The sequence below is a fragment of the Microtus pennsylvanicus genome, chromosome 1 (assembly GCF_037038515.1).
Source record: "Microtus pennsylvanicus isolate mMicPen1 chromosome 1, mMicPen1.hap1, whole genome shotgun sequence".
NCBI classification, from domain to species: Eukaryota; Metazoa; Chordata; class Mammalia; order Rodentia; family Cricetidae; genus Microtus; species Microtus pennsylvanicus.
Genome location: NC_134579.1, coordinates 2,929,531 through 2,952,484, shown reverse-complemented (window position 1 = coordinate 2,952,484; position 22,954 = coordinate 2,929,531).

The window sequence follows — 22,954 nt, the reverse complement described above, 5'->3', positions numbered from 1 at the left end:
AGGATAGACAACCAATAAAGAACAAAATACAAAGCAAACAAAATACCCAACGGGTCACATTGGGGGCGGGGGTGTTTCAGAAAATGTTAAAAATGGTACGGTAAACCTAGGCTGTTTCTAAAGGTCTTTCAGGTATATCTCCAAAGGGATATGCATCATGATAAAAATAGTTCATGATAATCACGTGCAATGGATGTCTCAGAAAGCTCTTATGCAGCTTAAGCATCTGTTCATGTATCTGAGAAATATGCTCAAATTTCAAGTGTCTTTTGAGAAGTTATTGTAAGAAAAGTCCAATGATGGCTAAACACTTTAAGTGTCTTAATGGCACATTGGGAGCATAGGTTACTGAGTGTCATGCTTTCGGAAGTCATTGAGTTTCATCCTTATTTTCTCTGCTAAGGCATTACAACTGGTGTATGATTTGTGAGATACTTAATAATTTCCCTTCCCTTATCATCTGTCCCTCTAATCAAATGAAGAAGCCCTGCTATCATCCATCACATTTGTGGTATTTCTTATAAATCTGATTTTGAATCTCCCACATTCCAGTTATCTATGACTACACACAAACCACCCAAACCTATTGGTTTGACACAAGAACAATAATCCATTTGTAAATTGAATCTGTAGTCATTTGTGGCTTGGAGAGGTGTCTCGTCTCTGCTATTGTACTCTGCTATTGGGTCTCATGGGGACCTAAGGATTCACTTTAAAGTGGCTCCTTTTGAAGCAGCCTCTTAGTCATGAGCTTTGCCAAGCTTCGAAGCAGAGAAAATTGAATTCTTTCTCTCAGGATGTTGTGTTTGCTCACATCCTGATGGCTATGTTCTTAAAGCAAGCCTTCCCACTCTGCTCCCAAGAGCAAACTAGATGAAGAAAATGCTTCACCATTTCTGTTGGTCACATGTTCATAAAGTCTATAAAGATTCAGGCAGAAGAGCCACAGACCCCAGAAGTAGATCAAGTGTAGTTATGTGTGTGTATGTATATATACATATATATTTACACCATACATATTTACTATATTATCGTATATATGCTATATACCATGTGATGTATTGTATTTTATATTATATGTCTCTATACATTCCTACTTTTAAATTCTCATCTACTGCTAATACCTTTTACTATCTCAGCTACTCACGCCCCATTGTCTCTCAGTGCTTGGTTATTTCTCATGTCAGGATCCCAACTATGTTACTGTTGTCTTCTTATTTTGAACTGTCAGAATCTACTCCACTAGGTAAATCATAATATTCTTTCTTATTTACAGGAACAATATCTTATTTAATGTCTTTCCTAGCTGCCTTTGGCAAGTAACTAGAATTAGGGGTGTTTTCCCATGTTCACTAAAATATTATCTTTAATATCTTCTTTCTTGGTTAGTGTTACTGTAATATTTAACACAGAGTATGGATATAACAGTTATTTGTTAAATGGATTAGTTCTGTAAAATTAGAGAGTAGATTATTGAAAAACTGAATCTTTAGTTTTTATGAAGACTTTGAGTCTTAACAGAATAGTACTTTTATCATTTGAGCCAGTCACCCTGAGTTGCTTCCCTAATCCTATTTCTGTATCTGTTGAAAAAAGTACCTGATATATATATATATATATATATATATATATATATATATATATATATATAGTAATAAGCCACCCAGACATATAATAGGGGGATGTTTAAAGGAACACTACATATAAAATCAATTTACACATAAAATGCTATAAACTCTTTTATTTATGGTTTTTCGAGACAGGGTTTCTCTGTGTAGCTTTGGTGCCTGTCCTGGAACTAGCTGTTGGGCTCAAACTCACAGAGATCCACCTGCCTCTGCTTGCCAAGTGCTGGGATTAAAAGCATGTGCCACCACCACTGCCCAGCTATAAACTTATAAATTATTACCAGAATGCAAAGTTTTTCCATGTCACATGCCCCAGAGGAAAAGATTGTCCTTTAGAGTTGCTGACAAGGCTAAATTCAAGGAGAAATTTTGATTTGTATTGTTTTGTATGCAAAACAATTTGTACTGTTTTGATTCCTGCTAATACTTTTATTGATTTTCCAGAATTTTTTTCTTATGGAACAAAGCTTCATCCGTGTGATGTACGTGCTGTGCTGGTATCTCAGGAGGCAGGGTGTATTCTTCTGGTGTAACTCACTTGTCCCAAGTTGCAAGCATTAGTAAGAAAAAACCTTCAGTTTTTCTGGCTCTGAAGAGTGAAGAGAAGTTAGCTTACATTTATCACGTGGTTTGCAGAAGAGTGCTCAGCAGGCTCTCCTCCTTGGGCAATGGTCCTTGTGGTGATAGTGCATGCAAAGCCATTCTCTGGCTCTAAAATGATTCTGCCTCATTTCAACGTAAGTAGCTACTTTCATTTAGTGAAAAAGGAGAGTGAGAAAAATGTTTTCTGAGAAATTAATGACCTGAGAGGCTAGGCTAGGGAGGTTTAAGATAACGTGCAGAGGGGTTTTGTGAAAGGAGGCAGGTAGTTATATGCCTTTCACAGGAAATGGATTAAAAGATGCTGCCTTCATTCCCAGGCAGGCAAAATTCACACAGAAATAAAAAAGAAAAAGAAAAAGAAAGGCTGTCATCTCGGAATGCATAAGAGCATCATAAAGAGACAAAATGTAGTTCAGAAAGAGGGATCCAAGTGTGGCAGGGAGGCTTTTTCCAGCGTGTGTAGGAGGCAGTTCTGCAGTTCAGTGAGACAGCTCTAGAAAGAGTGTGAGGTGCAGACATGCTGCAATTCTAGGGGGCTATGACGAGAGCAATGCCGAAAAGAGCGAAAGACTCACCTGTAACGTGGATGGGCAGAGGGCAGTGAGTCCGCGAGAAGTTCCGTGCGGGGCTATAAAGTCCTACCTAGAAACTGACTAAGAAGGGCATGAATTTAAAGTGTTGCTAAGTAGAGACCCAAAATCCATTCAACACGAACAAAGTGTGGACTGAGGGTCTGTATTAAGCCTAGAGGAGATGTCATAGAGAGAAACACTTCTTACATGGCAGCCTCGTACACATTGTATACAGCGCTTTTATATTGTTGTTTGTGAGCTTAGCTTTTAATGGCTGAGTCATGCCTACAGCCCTTACATAGAGCTCTTAAAGACAAAGACACAGCATAACTACATCCTGATTCCTGTTGCAGGGGAAGTAAAGCAAGCAAGCAGTTTAACAGAAGTAAAAAGTATGCAGTTAGTCTAGGTAGTTCCAGTCTCAATTTCTAGACGAGGGTTGTTTACTTTCCCAAGACATTTTACATGGCAGAGGTAGAAACGCAGGGTCAGTTTCATGTTAAACCAGTAAAAACTCCAGCTGAGGCCAGATGGGAAAACTTTTGCTCTGTCACTAAAGGTACCAAAGAATTCTCAGAAGTAAAGGTGAAAAAAGACTAAAAATAAAGAGAGCCAGACCTTTTAACCATGCTAATCAATCAAACTTGCTCTAGGGCAGAAATTCAAGGCTGTGTTGGATAAGAAGGCAGAGGCTCAAAATTTCAGAAGCTTTGCCTCAGTCCAGGCCTGTATGTAGGGAAAGTTGTATTTATTCACAGTGCTACTGACTTGTTTTTCACTTCCCCTATGCCCAAGTTCCTCCATGCCAAAGTAGGTGAAGTGAGGTCATGAGAAACTACTGTACATGAGCATCTGGCAACCTGACATAACTTTTCAGAGTTCCCAGAAACTCTGGCAAGAGGGGTTTCCACATGGAGGCAATAATGCTTGCAAAGTGAATACAGTTTTCCTTGAGATAAACACGAGAGAGCTTTCAAAGGGTCTTTTCTTTTTATGAATTTCATACCTATGAAAGTGAAAATCACTTTGTGATTCTGATTTCACTAATACATCTTATCCTTATTTTGCAGCAATAAGTGATGTTCAAATTCACGTGTATATTATTATCTGGCATCTGAAATTCAAAGGATTTAGGTTTTCTTTACTAAAGGGAAAATGCTCTCCAGTACTTAGTTTTCTCTTCTTGATTCTGCTCTGTATTAATGTTTGCTGCTCTGGTGAATCACTGTTCAAATCAGTAAAAGGTTAAGACTCAAATTTATTTCAGTTTCGGCAATTATTTGTATCATTTTCTTTTATTGACTAAAATATTTTCTGTATTAATTGATTCATGCAAGTATACTTAGCTTCTCATAGTTGAGACTCCAACAGAAATAGATGTCTAAAATGGTACTTTGTAAGGTCAGCCACAGCTACTAAAATGCAATGGAAGGAAAGTAGGTACAGTGTGTGTGTGTGTGTATAAAAAGAACTGATTTTTGAAATTGTTTTTTGACCTCCACACAAAATTTGTCACATTCATGTGCCTCAATATACTTGCAAACCAACATATACAAACACAATAACAAAAATATGTATATTTCAATTATCTATCTGAACGAGCTTTTCTAAATAATACATTGTCACAAAATTAAACATACTTGGCGCACTGTAAGTGCATAATGTACACTTGAGAGATGGTCTTCCAAAAACTCCTGTGAACAGAGCCCCAGTACAGTTCAAGTCATCCTTCTACAGTGTGAGTCCTCTCTAAAGTTCTGATTTCAGTTTTCGCAGTGAGCTACAATCCAAGCATAGTAAATACAAAATATAGAAAATAAACAACTCCTGGTTTTAAAATGTTCTTGACTCTGTGTAACAGGAAGTCTTGAGAAGCTGGGTTCTCTGATAATCTGTGAATCATTGAGCTGCTCAGTGAGTCTAAACTGTACACGGTAGTTCTCTGCTAGCTCCTTAGTAGCCATCTCTGTTACCAGGTGGACTGCCATGGCATTACTTGGGGTCCTGTAGCCCTTACTGTATTTAATAATAATGTCAAGCACAAGACTAATAAAGCTGAATATTCAGATACAGTAAAGATCTGTAATGCTTTCTTCCAAATGAAGAGTCAAAAATCCATCATTTAGTATATAAAATACATGCTGAAGTTTGCAAAATCAATTGTAAGAATTAATCTTCTATCTGTGATGTGGGGAAAAGAATGAAGAAATACATTGTAGCTTCGCTATAGTAGTTCAAGCTGCAGAAGTTATGGCCACAGTGAATCGTAAATAATTAAAATTGGAAAGGAATTCATCTTGTGTATTTATAGGAAAAAACACTATCTGTGGTTTTCAGTATGCACTGGGGGCTTTAGGATGTATTTCTTTCTTCTTTTTTTTCTTTTTAATGTTTTATTTTTGAAATTATATATAGTTACAGCATTTTCTCTCTCCTCTCCTCTCCTCTCCTCTCCTCTCCTCTCCTCTCCTCTCCTCTCCTCTCCTCTCCTCTTCTTTCCTCTCCTCTCCTCTCCTCTTCTTTCCCTCCAATCCCTTTCCTGTGCTTTCCCCATAGCATCTTAAAATTATGAATAAGGAAAAATTTTAATTATTGAATAATGAAAAATTATTTTTCTTTAATTTTATTAAGTACACATACATATACCTAAATATATAAATACAATCTGTTCAACCTTGTGTGTTGCTTGTGTGTGTGTGTGTATATATATACATATATAATTATATATACATAATTGCCAATGTACATACACACATGATTTCAGGGCTTGCCACTTGGTATTAGATAGTCAACTAGGTGCTCTCAGCATTCCTTGGTTGTCTACAGTTATTTGTCTATGGGTGGGGCTCTATGAGGTTTCTTCTTTCCATGTCTATTCGTGTTGAACTTCTTCATGTCTTGTTCAGGAAGCTGTATAACTGAGCTAATCTGGGTGAAGCCTTCCTGTGTGGGGCAATATTATACAGGCCTCATATTTTCTACATTGTACCAGCAGCCAGCCTCTCAAATCACAATACCAACAGAGATGCTAAAAAGCGTCTTCAGATGGCTGCTCCTGAGTTTAGGACATGCTGCTCCTTTCTTTGTAATTATGTAGATCGCTGAGAAGAGATGTAAATTCCAAGCTAGTGACAGAGCTGCTGAGGTGACAGAGCTGCTGAGGTGACTTTAGTGCTGCTACCCTGAAAACAGGAAGCTAATGAATTCCCCCCTCAGTTTACCTTGGGGGATAGAAGGTATTTGGATAATAAATGCGGGTGATCTTCAGGATTTGAATAAACCTTGAGACTCCCTTCAGATATTGCTAAGGGAACTGTGTCTCAATTATTCTTGCGCCTCCATGCTGGTCCAGAGAGGAAAAGATAGTTTCTGTTGGGACATGGGACCCTGGCATTCCTGTCATTTTAAGAGGCGTAATCTCACATCAGAATTCCTCATCCTGCAGCTCTTACAATATTTTTTACCCTTCCGAAATTTTTCATTTCCTCTGAAGCTTAGGAGAAGCAGTTGTGTTGTAGATATATCCACTGGGGATGAGTCAGTTTGATTGGTTGTTCTGTGCATTTTGACCAATTCTTGTTGGGAGTCATGGGGTATAGTTCCCGACCAGTGTATGTGTGCTTTTCATTGGGTTTCCAGATGAGGCAAAAGCCCCCAGGTACAGTCTCGCTTGGCAAGGACCAGTTAGTGGATTTTTGGGATAGCACAGAACACTATATTGAATAGAATGTAAGTAATTCAAAAATGTACATGTGAGTTTACAAAGATTTTTGAATAATATGCAAATCTACACAAAAATATGAATAAACCTCAGTAGTTGAGAATTATGGTATCAGAGAAGAAGTGGCATGGCAAAGATATAACTGGATAACATAAAAAATAAGCATTCAGGGAGAGCTGTGAAGTAATTGTATTTTCAAGAGGTTCAGGATAGTACGTGGGAGAGACCGAGATTAAGAAAGAGATGATATCAAGTACATATATTACAGCAATCAAGATCTTCTATGTTTTACTCTGTACCAAATTTCTTTCTTAATTGCCTCAATTCTGTCTTTCTTTTCCTCCAGAATTTCATTTCATCTAGGTTGTTGAATTGGTGAAATAATTCATATCTTTATACTAGAAGCTTCAAAATTTTTATGAAAGATTTTCGCACATCATGGTTGCAATTGTTTGTTCACTGTCATTGTTGAACACAGAAACACTGAGAGATACTCTTATGAACTGTGTTCTGAATACCTCGCCAAACTGTTAGGGCGAGTTCTGTACTAATGGGGTAGCTTATTTTGTGTTTGGAGTTTTAGTCCTGTGGCATGAGAATCCGGTATTAAATGAAATAGCTTCAGTTCAGTGGGGAACAGCTACTATTTTCTAGGAGATGGACTCCCCCTTTTTCTTACAAGTCCCCTCTCAGGACTTGTACGCTGAGAGAACATATGTGCAGATTATGTGTGTATGTGAACGAGAACTTTGGATGCAGAGGACAATATATAATAGTGGTTTATTATTTTCAGAACTGTGTTATTAGTTATTGGGACAAAGTGCTAGTTAGTAGTTCAAATCATTAACTGCTTGTTATACAACATCAACAAGTCTGATCAGTGTTGGAGAGACTCAGTACTCTTGGTCCTTGCAGATTCATCTGGTCTACATCCATGGCTTGTTTCTTTAACATTGCACAGTGGTGGCTGCTGAGCAAGGGTTGCTGACAAAATGGTTACCCACTGTGCTAGGATTCTTCTGCATTGCACATTTTGTTTGTACGTGTCTTATTGAGATAAATGAAAATATGAAAGTAGTTTAAAACTCTGAAACTAGGATGTTTCCTTTTCAGTATTGTCATTTAGAGCCATTCCTGAAGGGAGTACAGTATTGTAACATTGAATCTGTGGCCAGTACAAACAGCATCTGTGTAACTTGAGAGTATGTATTTCACTTTTTAGTGGTTTCTAGAACAATCTTCTCAAAGGTCAAGTGAATGACAGAGTTAGTTGAAGTGGAATTTTGGTTATTTATCATTTAATGTGGTGTAACTTCCAGATCTGCTCAAGCAGTTCCCTGAGTGGTTTGTTTCTGTCACACCTGATTCTTGTCTGCTGTGTGCTATATTGGGTAGTGACAATACACAGCCTCTGAACTTTCTGTGATCAAGTCTTCAATCTCTGTTGGGGTCCAGTAGCATTATGGTGGCTATTTTGTGCATTATAACTTTTCCTATTGCAAAGCATATTTAGCCATGCTCCCAGATCCTAAACTGTGCAGTGACTTCTAGTATGACTTTTCAGAGAGGACACCAAGTCCTTATATCTATCATGGATATTTCTGTCATCAGTTCCTCTAGGTCATATGATCTAAGGGTCAGGGCAACTTGCCCTGATTTTTTATGGTAATATCTCTTGTTTTGAGTTCTGTTAAAACCTCTTATATTCGTAAGCCATTTGATAAATAGATAAAAATTATTTTTGTCAGATATTAAAAACCGCCACAATGTGATCAAAGGTGGTACAAAGTGCAATAATATGTTTGTAGCTTAAACAATATCTCAAGTTTTCTCCCAACTTTTGACCATTTGTGTATTTCATAATCAGACAAGGTTTCAAATGTCTCTAAATCTTCATGACTTTTTTTATTCTGACAATTCTGTCTTACTGCCTACCAAATCCATTCAATATAGTTCCGCCCCCCACATCTCAATAAATACTTACCATTGTTTTGAAATGTCTAGATGGTCAAATTCCCTGTGAACAATATTATTCTATGTCAACAAATTATGTTGACATTTGTCAACAAATTATAGTCAATATAGCTTAGCGAAGTGAATGTATATTGCTACCCTTTCAATGTAAATGAGAACACTTACCTTCTTTATTGACAGAAAAAGCAGGTAGAACAGACTGGAATATTATGGGAATGACCTATCAGTCATATTTTAATATGAACAAACTGGAATTTATGGGAATGACCTATCAGTCATATTTTAATATGAACAAACTGGGATTTATGGGAATGACCTATCAGTCAGTCATATTTTAAGTCTCGGAGGGTATAAACAGTCACTAAGATGGCTTCTAAATTACAACATTTTGTATTCTTAGAATAATAACAACTTCAGTTCATGCTAAGTTCTTCTATTTTCTACATTATGCTCTTCATAATATGAGTAAAAAGTTTAATAAGAGGAGAAGTCAGTTACTCTGCGTATCAATACAGTTACCTTATTTAGAGATGAGACTTTATTATCAAATCATTTGGTGGAAATTTTTGAGCATTGTAGGAGATATTTTATTTATCATTTAACAAATAAAGCTTGCCTGAGGATCAGAGTGAAGAGTGAGCCACACTAGTTAGCCATAGAAGCCAGGCAATGATGGCACACACCTTTAATCCCAGCAATTGGGATACAGAGGCAGACAAGATTCCTGTGAGTTCAACGTCATCCTGGGCTACATACATGAAATTGATCCAGTTTAAAAGAGAAGCAGAGTTCACAGAAAGGTGATCCCAGCACTTGGGATCACAAGCTTTTAATCCCAGCACTAGGGAGGTGGAGACAGGAATGATATGGCTGGGCAGAGAGAGGATTATAAAGTGGGAGGAGACAGAAGCTCAGTGCTGTCAAACTGAAGAGGTCTGAGGTAGCAGTTAGTCTGAGGATGCAGTCTGAGGACCAGATCGCCCTTTTTGTCTGAGCATTGGCAGAGGTAAGACCTCCCCAGTGGCTGGCCACTCTGCTTCTCTGATACTTTAGCTTTCAACCCCTGATATCTGACTCTGAGTTTTTCCTATTAAGACCAATTAGAGTTTGTGCTACATTGTGGAATTTGTATTTGTTTTCTGGTTTACATAAATGTCCCCTCACAAAGCAGAGGAGCTAAGGTTTGAAGTTCTTAGGTATCAGTGATAAAGGTGTGCCCCAACACAAAAGTAAGTTCTGTGATCATAAGAAGAGGAAATTTGGGCCTGGTTTGATCCAGAGTGAACACACAGTGGAAATAGCCTTGCAAGAAATAGCAGTACCTGGCAGGGCCATTGTATAAGTCTTCTCAAGATAATATGAATGGCAAGCTTGCATTTCTCCATCAAAAGGAATGGGCTGATTTCGCTACTTGATAAGATTCAGAGATAGCAGGCTGTCAAGTTTCTTAGTATATTCCAGCAAAAACCTCTGCTTCATTTTCCGAGAGTGAAGCTTTTCCTTCATAGGGCTCTGATTTTGCCTCAGAGCCCTGTAAAGCCATTGTATCAGTCCCTTTGAAGCCCTGCCTCTGTCACTGAATTCTAGGACCCAATTTTCATCAGAGTATATCCTTAAGTTTAGGATATTCTGGTCTCTATGCCAAACATTCCTTGAGTAGATAGGCCGACGTGAACTTGTCTTTTTTTCTCTCTTTCTCTCAAGGTTTCCAAAGCAATCAGTTAAAAAGCAGCTAAACCCATTTTGTAACTTCTCATCCTGTAAAACGACACAATCCCCAAGATCTAATTTTCTGTCTGTTTTCCCCTCCCATGCACCAAAGGTGAGATTCTGCCCCATTGGGATGTTCTTTAGGGTCCTGCCACATTTGCCCTTAGCAATCTAGAGCTTGATGCAGCACAAATCTCATTCTAAAGATCTGTTCCAACAACCCGCTGAGGCGGTGTTTATTTTTGCTGTGATATTGAGAAAGCAGGGGCTGATACAAAGAGTCACACAGAGAATAGGAGTGAGGTGTAGGGACAGTAAAGCAGGGGAGGAGGAAACACAAAGCTAAGGATGCATTATTAAGCTGGCAATCAGTATGAGGAACTGCTTCTTGATTCCACTGAACTTTATGAAGTGTTTCATGAAAGGTGCTTTAGAATTATCTGCCTGGGGAATTAAAGAAGGCATTTATCCTTTGGTTCTCATCTCACTTTGGTGAGGGATGGCTTCTGGGCATTAGCTCTCCCACACCTTCAGTCTGCTCACCTTTAAGTGCTGAGAAGCTATCTGCAAACATCCCACAGTGTGGCATTAAAAAATCTTGACATCAAGAGAATTGAAACAATGACCTAAACTGGCCCCTGTGTGAAGCATATCAGAGCTGGTGACAGAATGCATCTCTGGAGCAACAATAGGAGTAAGTAGGCCAGAAACTGTTGACTGTGGCGGCACAGGTAATTTTTGATTTAAAGCGCAATAATTAGGTTTAGACATATTACACATTCAAGTACTTACTTTGAAAATTATTTTGCTTATGAAAAACTTAAAATTTTGCCACATTGTACATTTATTCTTAGACCTTGATTGTAAATGCTGGAAAGAATTTATAGAAATATGCAATTTTCAGGTTCTCAGTATGCAAATAGTGTCAATGATTTTCAAGAGCATTGAGTGCCTCTTCATAATTCTTTGTTTCTTCTAGTTTTTACAGTTACTTTTGTCTATCACTATAATTATCATTGATTTGTGCCCAAGGTATATTGCACAAGAGTAAAGTATTTCTGCTAACAAAAATTTATAAGATTTTTGTTTTAATCAAAGCTCATAAGTGTGGGTAACAAGCAATTCTGAGGGGCTTTGTAGGGATGATGTGATGGCACAGTTAATGAAATTAACCCCAAGTTTGTTCCGTAGAGCATCTAACCAATCAACATGGTTCTTGTTCAGAGCCAGATGCCAACTCACCTTTCTGTCCTGTATCAACCTTTCTAGAAGTGATGGGTGGCCACAGCAGGGACTTTCTTTTGACTCATTCTAATACACTTCCAAGAAAGTCACACACACACATACACTCCTAGTGTGATCTAATGAAGATACATTAGTTCCTGAAAGATCTTGTCAAAATTAACCTCTACCAGTTTTGTCCACACTTGGACTCCTTGAGGCCCATGCCCAGGCACCCATTCATATATATATAGACCTCTCTATTTTCCAATGTTCACCTCAATGTATGATATACTTCTTTTCCATATGACTACTATCCACAGCTCATAACACACACATATACACACATGTGTGGTTTATATGTTATAAAAATATATAGCCTAGATTTATATATCTAACATATCTATATATGTGTATATCTATAGCTATATCTACCTACATATCATATCATATCTATCTATCTATCTATCTATCTATCTATCTATCTATCTATCTATCTATCTATCATCTATCTATCTATCTATCTATCTATCTATCTATCTATCATCATCATCTATTTATCCATCCATCTAGCTATCTATCTCCTAACATCTTGCCCAAGCATTCTCAATATCCCCTCAACCTTAAAATAGAGAGAGAAAGGGGCTGGAAAGATGGCTCAGAGGTTAAGAGCATTGCCTGCTCTTCCAAAGGTCCTGAGTTCAATAATCGGCAACCACATGGTGGCTCACAACCATCTGTAATGGGGTCTGGTGCCCTCTTCTGGCCTGCAGGCATACACACAGACAGAATATTGTATACATGATAAATAAATAAATAAATAAATAAATAAATAAATAAATAAATAAATAAAAATTGAGAGAGAAATATGACCCCAAAGATGTAAGTTTTTGATCACGGGCCTACATTGACCCTAAAATTCCCTTTGAAACAGACCAATATTGGCATTTAAAAGCCCTCTTGCTAGTTACCAACTGCTACAATACTTTATAGCTTTGAAAGAACTTGTAATTCTTATATTGGCCCACCAACTAACTCTAAGTCCTTGTTTTGTGGTTCGAATTGAAAAGTTAGCTGTTAAATTAATCTAGCTACTTGGGAGATTAGGCATGGCAGTGGGAAGCGAACACGAATAGCCAGGCATTGCCTAGCATCCTATGCCTAGTACACCCTCCTCTCTGAACTAACAAGTATTGATTTCATTTTAGTTGTTCCTGAGGAATTATAAAAATCAAGTCAACTCATTAGCACCCACAGTCCTTCAAGACTCCCATAATCCCAGTTTCCTAATAGCTATCCAAGAATACATCCATCTAGTTCTAGAAGAGGAATTTTGTATCTGTGATAACATCTAAGGATAGTTCAAGACACAGTGGAGAAATTCAGAGAACAATTTGCCAAAATTTTAGCAGCAATGGCTGACTTGGGAACAAACTTGTGGCAAGGTGGCTGTCTTTGTTATTACCCATTCTAGCATCACTTGTTTACAACTATCTGCTCCTAGTGTTTGATTCCAGTATTTTCAACCTGTGTAAAGTTTGTCTCTTCTAAGATCCCATAATTTTCAGGTCCAAATGAGCATCAGAAATTGATTTCAGCAAGTATGATGAGGCTGTCTGTAGACAGCAGTTTCTGTCCTGTCTGATTCCTTAGCCATTCAGTCATAAATAAACACATAGAAGCTTATATTAATTATAAACTGTTTGGCCTATTATTCATGAGTATTACTAACTACTTCCTGCAATGTAAATTAACCCATAATTCTTATGTATGATTAACCATGTTACTTGGAAACTTTTCTCAGTAAAGCATTCTTATCTTGCTTCCTCTGCTTCTAGATAGTGACGCCTTTTCTCTTTCCAGAAGTCTCCTAGTCTGGTTGCCCTGCCTATGCTTCCTGCCTGGCTACTGGCCAAGCAGTATTTTATTAAACTAATATGAGTGACAAATCTTTACATTGTATAAGAGCATTATCTTACAGCAACAACCCATTACCCATTCCTTGACTTTTACAGCTACTCTCCAGGCATTTCTCTTCCACTTATTCTAATCAGCTGCCTGATCATAGATGCTCCTTGTGGTCCTGTGAAAGACCAGGAACAGTACGTGATATTATTTTTATGATAATATACAGCCTGAAAATCATCCAGAAGATACCTGACTAAACACCCACGACAGTCCTTGCTACTCTGTTGGTGTAAGGGTACTAGAAAAAATAACAAGTCTGAGGGCCACTATATAAATATGATTCACCATGGCCAATCAAAACATTATAACCTAATGCTACAGGGCCCACATACTCTGTGCATGTATTCTGGTTCCACCATGGAGACGATAACATACTATTCATGTATTTTCCACTCAGTTATGGGTGGTTTAAGATGTTTTATTTTGTCTTTGACTTTGGCAAGTAATTGTCCATGACTATCTGATAACTTTTAGTCAGCTGACCAGTGTTACTACCTCCCAAACTTGCACGTATCTTTATAACTGTCAACCAAATGATGGTCTCTAACTTTGTTAGTGATTGACCTTGGGTAATGACTGGCCATTAGTTACTAACTGATGTCTACCTTTAACCTTCCAGGTATCCCAAGTGCTGTAATAATAAGCTCTCTTTGTTCCTATAGTAGCTGCATCACCTTTGGTCAACTCTTTGCTATTTGAATGGTCAGGATTCTCTTTCCTGAAAGAAAGTTCTTTCAGGAAATGGGGGCAGAATTATTAGAATCCATCCTATTTACCACTAACTTTATTATAATCAGTTAGTTAGAGTAGAAACAATGTATTAAAAGTGGGAATGTATAATAAGTAATATTGCCTATTAAGTGATCTTCAAAGAGGAAAAGTCTCATGGAAGTTACCCAGCTGGCCCACTGTTACTGGCCTTGCTTCTTATATCCCATTTTTCTCTTTTCATGTCTAGTTGTATGTAATGTGCCCCTCTGAAAACATATTGTGTCTCGTTCTTAGAGTCCAGGCTCCACTATTTAACTCTTGTCTTCCTTTTAGCCTTAATATGAATTTTCATAGGGGCATATGTGGGTAGTTTGTTGCTTTCTCCATGGGCTGTTTCCCTTTGCTTCCTTCTCTTAACTAACTCCTGCCTCATCTGGAACCCACATAAAGGTTGAAGGAAAGAATAAACTCCAAAAGGTTTGCCACTGATCACCACAGATGTGCCATGGTATATGTGCCTCCATCACACAAACACATGCTTATAATAATAAAAATAAAACCACCACCAGAGAAATACTAGATTTGATTTGAGATTTTTTTCCTTCAGAGTTTAGAGGACTGCATTTCCAAGTGTTCAAGTATGAAATAGGAAATACTACCCAATCAAAGTCAGTCCTGACAGCTTATGTCTCATTTATCATTATTGACCACCTCCCTGGAACATTGTTAGTGTTCAATTAACAAATAAGTTTGCCATTTTCATTTCGATTGGTTTATTTTTCAATTTTATATCATGTTATGATTTTTCACGAGAGAAGATTTTTATAGAATACATTATGAAAATTGAGTCTGAGATTTCAGGGATTCAAATATGTCCTGTTCTATACAAATTGAGCAATTTATTCTTCTTCAAACATATTATTTATTATCTCACCCCCCCACAGTGCTATGTCATTGCTAACTTACCTTTGCTTAATTTTCTTTTTTCCTATGGTGAAAGGCTTCTCTGGCTATCTCAAAATTAGAAGCCGGCTAATTTTTCTTCTTAGAGTTAGCTGAAAACACCTTTCCTTTCTCCTTCCTACAGCTGAAAGCGTTGTTTTTGACAGATTCATTTCCCTGTTTTACTTCTGGGACCTAATGTGATGTAATTCTTAACACCACAATCTAAATCTCTAAATTATAACTTACAGGTGATGAATCACATATGCTTAAAATATACAAATTAAGTTTTCCATATGCATACCATGAGAACATCATTATAGTCAGGATAATCAACGCATTCATCATTTCCCAAAGTTTTCCTGTGCCTCTTTTTTTTTCCATCCTGTGCCTCTTTTGAATATTTCTTTTTGTACTCTCTTCTCCAACTACCAGGCAACCATTTTTCTGCCACTTATCATACACATTGGTCTAAATTTTTTAGAATTACATGCAAAAAGTAAGAGCATCCTCTGAATTGAATTGACTTTTTTTTTTTTTGGCTACTGTGAGTTACCAGACTATTTTGAGAATCATCCATCTCTTTTTATTGAATGAATAATTGTTCCTTTCTACAACTGAGAGATTTTTACTTCTATGGACATACAGTAATATTTCTTAGCCATTCAACCATTGGAAAGCATTTTGGCTGCTTCCAATTTTGAGCTATTACAAGTAAAGTTTTTAGGGCCAGTAAGATGGCTCAGAGGGGAAAGGCACTTGCTGCCTGGCCTGGTGACCTGAGTTTGATCTGTGGGACCTACTGCTTAAAAAAAGGAACTCATTCCTAAAAGTCACCCTTTGACATCCATACACTCACACAATATTAAATATGTATATATATACATACATACATACATACATACATAAATATAATTAAAAACCTCATAACATGTATAGGCCCATATTTCTACATGGTATGACAGCCAGGTTCTTAAGCCATAGTTAGCAAATGAGGTGGTCACATAGCCTTCCAGGCAGGCTGTCACCGCGGTAACACAGGGTCAGAATGTTGTTATGCTCCTTCTTTAATTTGGAGGATGCCTAAATAGAGATGGTAATTCAGGTCAGGCCTACATGACAGAGCTAGCAAACATATCAGAAAGATGTGACAAAACAGACACGGGTAGATGTAGACGTGACTAAAAGCCATTCACCTGGTTACCTAGAAAACAGAATGCGAATAAATTTCCCCCTCAGTTTACATTTTGGTTTAAAGGCTGTTTGGAGAATAAACAAGAGGAATGTTTCAGGATGTGAACTCAGGATTTCATGAGGGATCGGTGAGAATCTCCCTCTCGATAAAGCCATGTGAGTTGTGTCTTTATTCCCGTGCCTCCACGCTGGTCCAAAGAAATAATTTATAGTTGGGGCTAGCACTGGACACCGACAAACATGACTGGAAATAAGAATATTCCTAGTATTCTTCCTAAGCATCTATTCTTTAGTTTCTCTTGGGTAGAATTTAGCAAGAGCTATCTAGATCTTATGAAATACATTTCTTAACAAAATTTCTAAATTACTCTACAAGTAGTTTCTACAAGTGCTGTATGGAAGAAACTATTGTTCCATATCTTTCCCAATATTCATTATGCTAAGATCTTAAACTTTATTCATTTGACAAGCATTTAACAATAAAATAAATGTTCATTCCTATTATTAAGGACATTATTGTTGTCTCCCATTCTATTTCATAGTGCCATTTGAATGAGTGTTTTATTTCACGTGTATGTTTGTGCACCATATATATGCGGTTCCTTTGGTGGCCAGCAGAGGTCAGTGGATTCCCTGGAAATGGAGTAACAGAGGTTGTGAACTGCCTTGTGGGCAGTGTGTATTGAATTCAGGTCCTCAAGAAGAGTAGGCAACATTCTTACCTATTGAGATATTACCTCTTGCCGGGCGGTGGTGGCGCACGCCTTTAATCCCAGCACTCGGGAGGCAGAGGCAGGCGGATCTCTGTGAGTTCGAGGCCAGCCTGGTCTACAAGAGCTAGTTCCAGGACAGGCTCCAAAGCTGCAAAGAAACCCTGTCTCGAAAAACCAAAAAAAAAAAAAAAAAAAAAAAGCAACCACATGGTGGCTCACAACCATCTGTAATGAGATCTGATGCCATCTTCTGGCCTGCAGGCATATATGCAGACAGAATATTGTATACTTAATAAATAAATATAAAAAAAAAAGGGCCGGGCAGTGGTGGCGCACGCCTTTAATCCCAGCACTCGGGAGGCAGAGACAGGCGGATCTCTGTGAGTTCGAGACCAGCCTGGTCTACAGAGCTAGTTCCAGGACAGGCTCCAAAGCCACAGAGAAACCCTGTCTCGAAAAACCAAAAAAAAAAAAAAAAAAAAAAACAAAAACAAAAAAAACCCAAAAACAAAGAGATATTACCTCTTACCTCTCCAGGCTGTCGTCTCACTGAATATGCCATTTTTTAATTGACTTTTAAATGTTCTTTTGATATTGATATTTGAGGTACAAATTTTTTATCATTTATATAGGCTTCCAATATTTACTTTCACTCTGACAGGAAATCATGACATGGAGGAAGTGCCCAGGTTAGAGTTTGTCCAGCTTATTTCAACCTTGCTTTGGTCCAGTTTTTGCTCACTATGCTCCTTCTCCTACATCTTGGAATGGTAATGTATACCCTGTGTCATTATATGTTGGAAGTATGTTATGTGTGTTTTGATTTTGTTTTTACAGAGGATTACAGTAAGGGAGTTCATGACCTTCAGAAGAGACATTGAATTTAGGCTTTTAAATAAGTTAAAGACTGTAATATGGGGATGTTTGAAGTAGGACTTATGTATTTTTGCATAGCTATCAGCCTTTGGGGATCAGGTAGTGTAATGTGCTTGTTTGAAAAAAAAAAGTCCTCCAAAGGGAATGGTATTATTAGGAGGTATGCCTTCTTCCAACAAGTTTATCACTGTAGAGGCAGGCCATGAGGGATTATATATGCTGAAACACGACCGAACTAGACAAACCATTTCATGTTGCTAGTGGGTCACTCTGTAATAACTCTCAGCTCCTTCTCTAGCACCACATATGCCTACATGCCACCAGGTTGCACCATGATAATAATCGACTAAACCTTTGAATATATAAGCCACCCAATTGAATGTTTTTCTTTAAAAGAGTTGTGGTCATGGTGTCTCTTCACAGCAATAGCAACCCTAACTAAGACAGTGACATTTAACATCCTAATCACAGCTCTCTACCATTGGTTCCACAAAGACATATCCTTCTCATAATGCAGAATACCTTAATGATAGCTATACCTTGTATGTTAATCAAAAGATAAAAATAAATTTAAAGTATGCATTTATTCTATTTCTATGAGTTATTAAAGTCTCAATAATTTAGTATTTCTCAAAATTCCAGGTCCAAAGTCTCTGATACCAAAGGTAATCTCTTAGTTGTGCATGTCAGTTGAAAGACAATCAAAATATAAGTTATATATTCCTAATTGAAATCACAACATTCTCATTACAAAAATAAGGAGTAACTCAACATCCAGCAGGGCAATTATTAAATTCTCGAGCTCGGTATTCAGAATCTGGGTACATGTTATCTTACTATAAACACCATGACTTTCAAAGTGACTCTTCATCATAAACTTGCTGATTTAAATACGAATATGGTTACCCTTTCATTTTGGTTCAACTAGTTTTCTAAAGCTTTACTTGGCAGAAGTTCCATTTCCCTGGCATCTCTAACTCCCATAGGTTGCTTTTAGAGTCCAGCTTTATCCACATTGGTCAATGCATTACATGTCTTAGGAAATTTGTCATTCCCATCCACTGCCTAGACTATTAGACTTTCTTTTGAAGTCATAGTAGAAGTCTTTGAAGTTCTACATGCCCATCAAACTAGAATCTTATGAACAATTCCAAGGTCTTCTACCCCCTTGCTTTGTGACTGTAATAGCCTATGGGTAGCAGAGTAGCTGAACCAGTGAAATACTTTGCTATGCGGTCCTCTATAAATTGGGTGTCATTCTGCTCTCTTCTCCAAGCAAAGTGTAGCAAATGAGTTTAGAGCTATTTGCCCTTGAGTGTGTCATAGATGATTATTGGCCACATTCTGAGATTTCCTCAAGACAGCTTTCCTATTATGCTGATGCAAATCCTTGGTTTCCTTTCCAGGGAGATAATATATTCAGCAATCGTACTGTCCTTGGCTTGGAATCTTACAAACATTTCTCCAGGCAAACTGCAGTTTGTTTGTTTTTACTCTTTCTGCTTTTCTTCTTTCTCCCTTTTCTTGACAAAAAGATTCTGTGTGGCATCTGTACTAGCTTCTCCCATTTAGTTCATCTTTTTAAAACTTAGCCTCCCTCAAAGTCTATGGAAGAGACAAAAAAAATAGAACTAAAATTTGTTATATTTTGTACAATTCCTAATACACTCTTCCTTTCTGCCTGGAACCTCATGAATACAATTTTTACCAACTGCACTCCTATCAGAATTCTAGTCTTCAAAACTCTCACCAAGAACCATCTATTAAGCTCTGTTTAAAGCATTCCAAGCTATTTCTGGCCCAGTTCTCCAGTTTTTTTTTTTTTTTTGAGTCTTTGAACAAGCCAATTTTAAAGCCTCCTGAGCCACATGAACAGGTATGGTCTCAGCAATGACCCACTTTTGGCACCAGTTATCCCTGTTTGTAACTTTCTATCACTTTGACAAAATGCCTGAGAGAAATATTTTTTAAAATAAAGATTTATTTTGGTTCAAGGTTTCACAGATTTCAGCGAATGATAACTTGGCCTCATACCTGTGGGCCTGTATTGAGGCAGAAGATCACGGAGCAGTGTACATGCTGGAGTAAATCTGTTCATCTCCTGGAAAGCAGGAAGAGAGGAGAACAGAGAAGAGGAGCAGGGGGTTGAAGAGAAGGAATGAGGGGGAGGAGTGAGGTGAAGAGGGGAGGGAGGAGATGGGAGGAGAGAAAATTGAAAAGGGAAGATGAAAGAGAGTAGAGCAAATGGGAAAATGGAGAGCTTTTGGAGATCAGGTATATCATATCCTTTAAGGCTCATATTAAGTGAGACATTTCTTTTCATTAGGACCTGTGTCCTAAAAAATCTGTACCTTCCAACAGTACATGCTATTATAAGCCCATCAATATACTAATTCACTGATGACATCAGAGTTTACCAGCTCTACTCTATCTCTTCCTATTAGTCTTACCTCAACATTTTGCACAGTTTAACAAGCCCTTCTATTCATTCACGTTTAGAGAACATTTCTGATCCACATGATTACAGTAGGTGTAGAACTATTAATCTTATGTTAAAGTAGACTTTGCTAGTTTATTACATATAAAAAGTTAGTTCATTTCATAAAACTGGGCAAATAATTGTTATAATGTTATTTTTAGCTTTATATTGTAGTTTATTATGATGTCACTCTACCGTTTCATTTTAAATTTATTTCTTTCATGCATATGGGTATTTTGCCTGAATGTATATACATAAAACAATGCACTCTTTTTGCCTGCAGAAGTCATAAGAGAACATAAGATTCTTTGGATAAAGAGTTGGGGATGGCTGTAAGCCCCGATGTGTTTGGTGGGAACTGAACCTTTGTTTTTGAAAGAGCAACCAGTGCTCTTAATGACGGAACCTTCTCTCTAAGAGAGCCTGACTTCCACCATTTTTTTGGATGTTGTTCTTTTTAAGGAGATAAAAAGGAAATTAATTTTAACAATCTTCTTAATTACAATTATTTCCTTTTATTCACAGGAGATGTGTTTTGTATTCCAATATCTCCAATCATGAGATTCATAGTATTGAACCTTTTGAATATATTGTGTTTTACTATTTGTTTTGATCATGGACATTAGTAACATTAGCATAGTGTTACTTTTTATTTCTATGGGTCAAGAACTTTTTTCCTTTAACTTGAATAAAGCACTTAGTTACTTCTTTCTCATATATCTGAATTTCCAGCATCACTACTCATACAGTTTGGCACATGCAATTGGAGTAAAATAAAGGTTCCTTGAACACATTGTTGCAATAGAACAATACTCAGTCTTATAATGAATTAGTAGCTAGGGATTTATGAATAATGGGATGACCCATGACCCAATTTATAGGGCTCTTTCTAGAATGTCACTTTTAGGTAACATTTAGAAATTCCTAATCTACATCCAGAAATTTCCACGGAATATTTTTAGTTAACTGTGGGTAGTGGATTTTTAGAACTGAACTGGCTTATACTTTGATATCAATTATCTTCTGCATTCTGTTTAACTTGGGATCAATTTACTCTTCATTATAAAATTTCTTCAGATGTCAAATGAATCTTGTCATTTTCCAAATGTATCCTTTGTAATTTATATATATATATATATATATATATATATATATATATATATATATATATATATGGTTCTATGGATTTCTCCCTAAATTCTTTAGTAGCATCCAACAAAACAGGGTAATGCAAAATTGTAGCTACTTTGATATAGATAATTTTAACTTAAAAACATTTCAAGTAAATGAAGTCAATCTGTTAGTGATCATTTATCTTTAATATATGAGATTTTTGATTTTATGCTCAACCCATTATATACCTCTACAGATTGCAAATTAAAATTAGTATTAAATCAAAATGTTATTTCCTTTATGTTCATTTTATGTAATCTAACATAATTGGGGTAATTAGAAAATTGCACTTCATAAGTTATGGCAGTTATTTAACTCTGCATTTGACTTTTGTTATCTCTAGTCTTTACTTTGTATTCTCCCAACCCCTATCAAGAAACATTACCTAATTTTTGTTTCCAAGTTCAAATGATTTAGGAAAATAAGAGAGTGTAATGAAACTAACTCCTGTGTTCAAAGATATAAACAGATTAACAAATGAAATAAAGGGAGTGGTGACATCAGGGTAAAAATTTAACCAGCTAAATTTCCTATTTATGAAAAGGAATTAAAGTCTAAAGCCGGGTGTGGTGGTGCATGCCTTTAATCCCTGAACTCCAGAAACAGAAGCAGACAGATCTCTGAATTGAGGTCGGCCTGGTCTACCGATGCAGTTTCAGAACAGCTAACCTTCACCAGTGAATGAAACCATGAACAAATGGAAAAATTGTGAAGATGGACTTGAACAGTGGGGTGTTGTTCCAGCTCTAGCAAGCAGCAGAAGTTGACAGTCTCAGCCATGTGGTTCTGGCATTAAGGCCAGAAGAGAGGAGCTATAGAACATTCCTGCACAAATGGTGAAAGCTGCTAAGACCAGGTATGTCAGGGATATGCTTGAATGGAGGCCTAGAGAGATCATTGCGGGAAGCTCTGAAGGCAAAGCCGGCATTACCTTGAGACCCCAAGATGTCAGAGATGCCAGAGCTGTGAGATACCTATTGAGGGAAAGCTGCTAACAGGGATAGAACCAGCCCAAAAGAAAGAAGTGGGAAAACTGGAAGGAGTTGGAAATCTAAAGTGTATTGGATATCATACCTGGAGATTCACAGTTTGGAACTTTCCCGGTTGGTGTTTGGTTTTGTTTTGGTCCAGTGTTTCTTCACTGTGCTTCCTTCTCTACATTTTGGAATGTTAGTGTACATACTGTGCCATTATATGTTTTTGGAATGTTAGTGTACATACTGTGCCATTATATGTTTTATCTTTGTGATCTGATTTTTTATTTTGATTTGATAGGGCTTACAGTTAAGAGAGTGTATGAGCCTCAGAAGAGACTTAGAACTTTTTTGAGGGGGGGTATTTTTTTATTTTATTATTTTACTTTTTTAAAATTTATTTATTTATTAAAGATTTCTGCCTCCTCCCCGCCACCGCCTCCCATTTCCCTCCCCCTCCGCCAATCAAGTCCCCCTCCCTCATCAGCTCGAAGA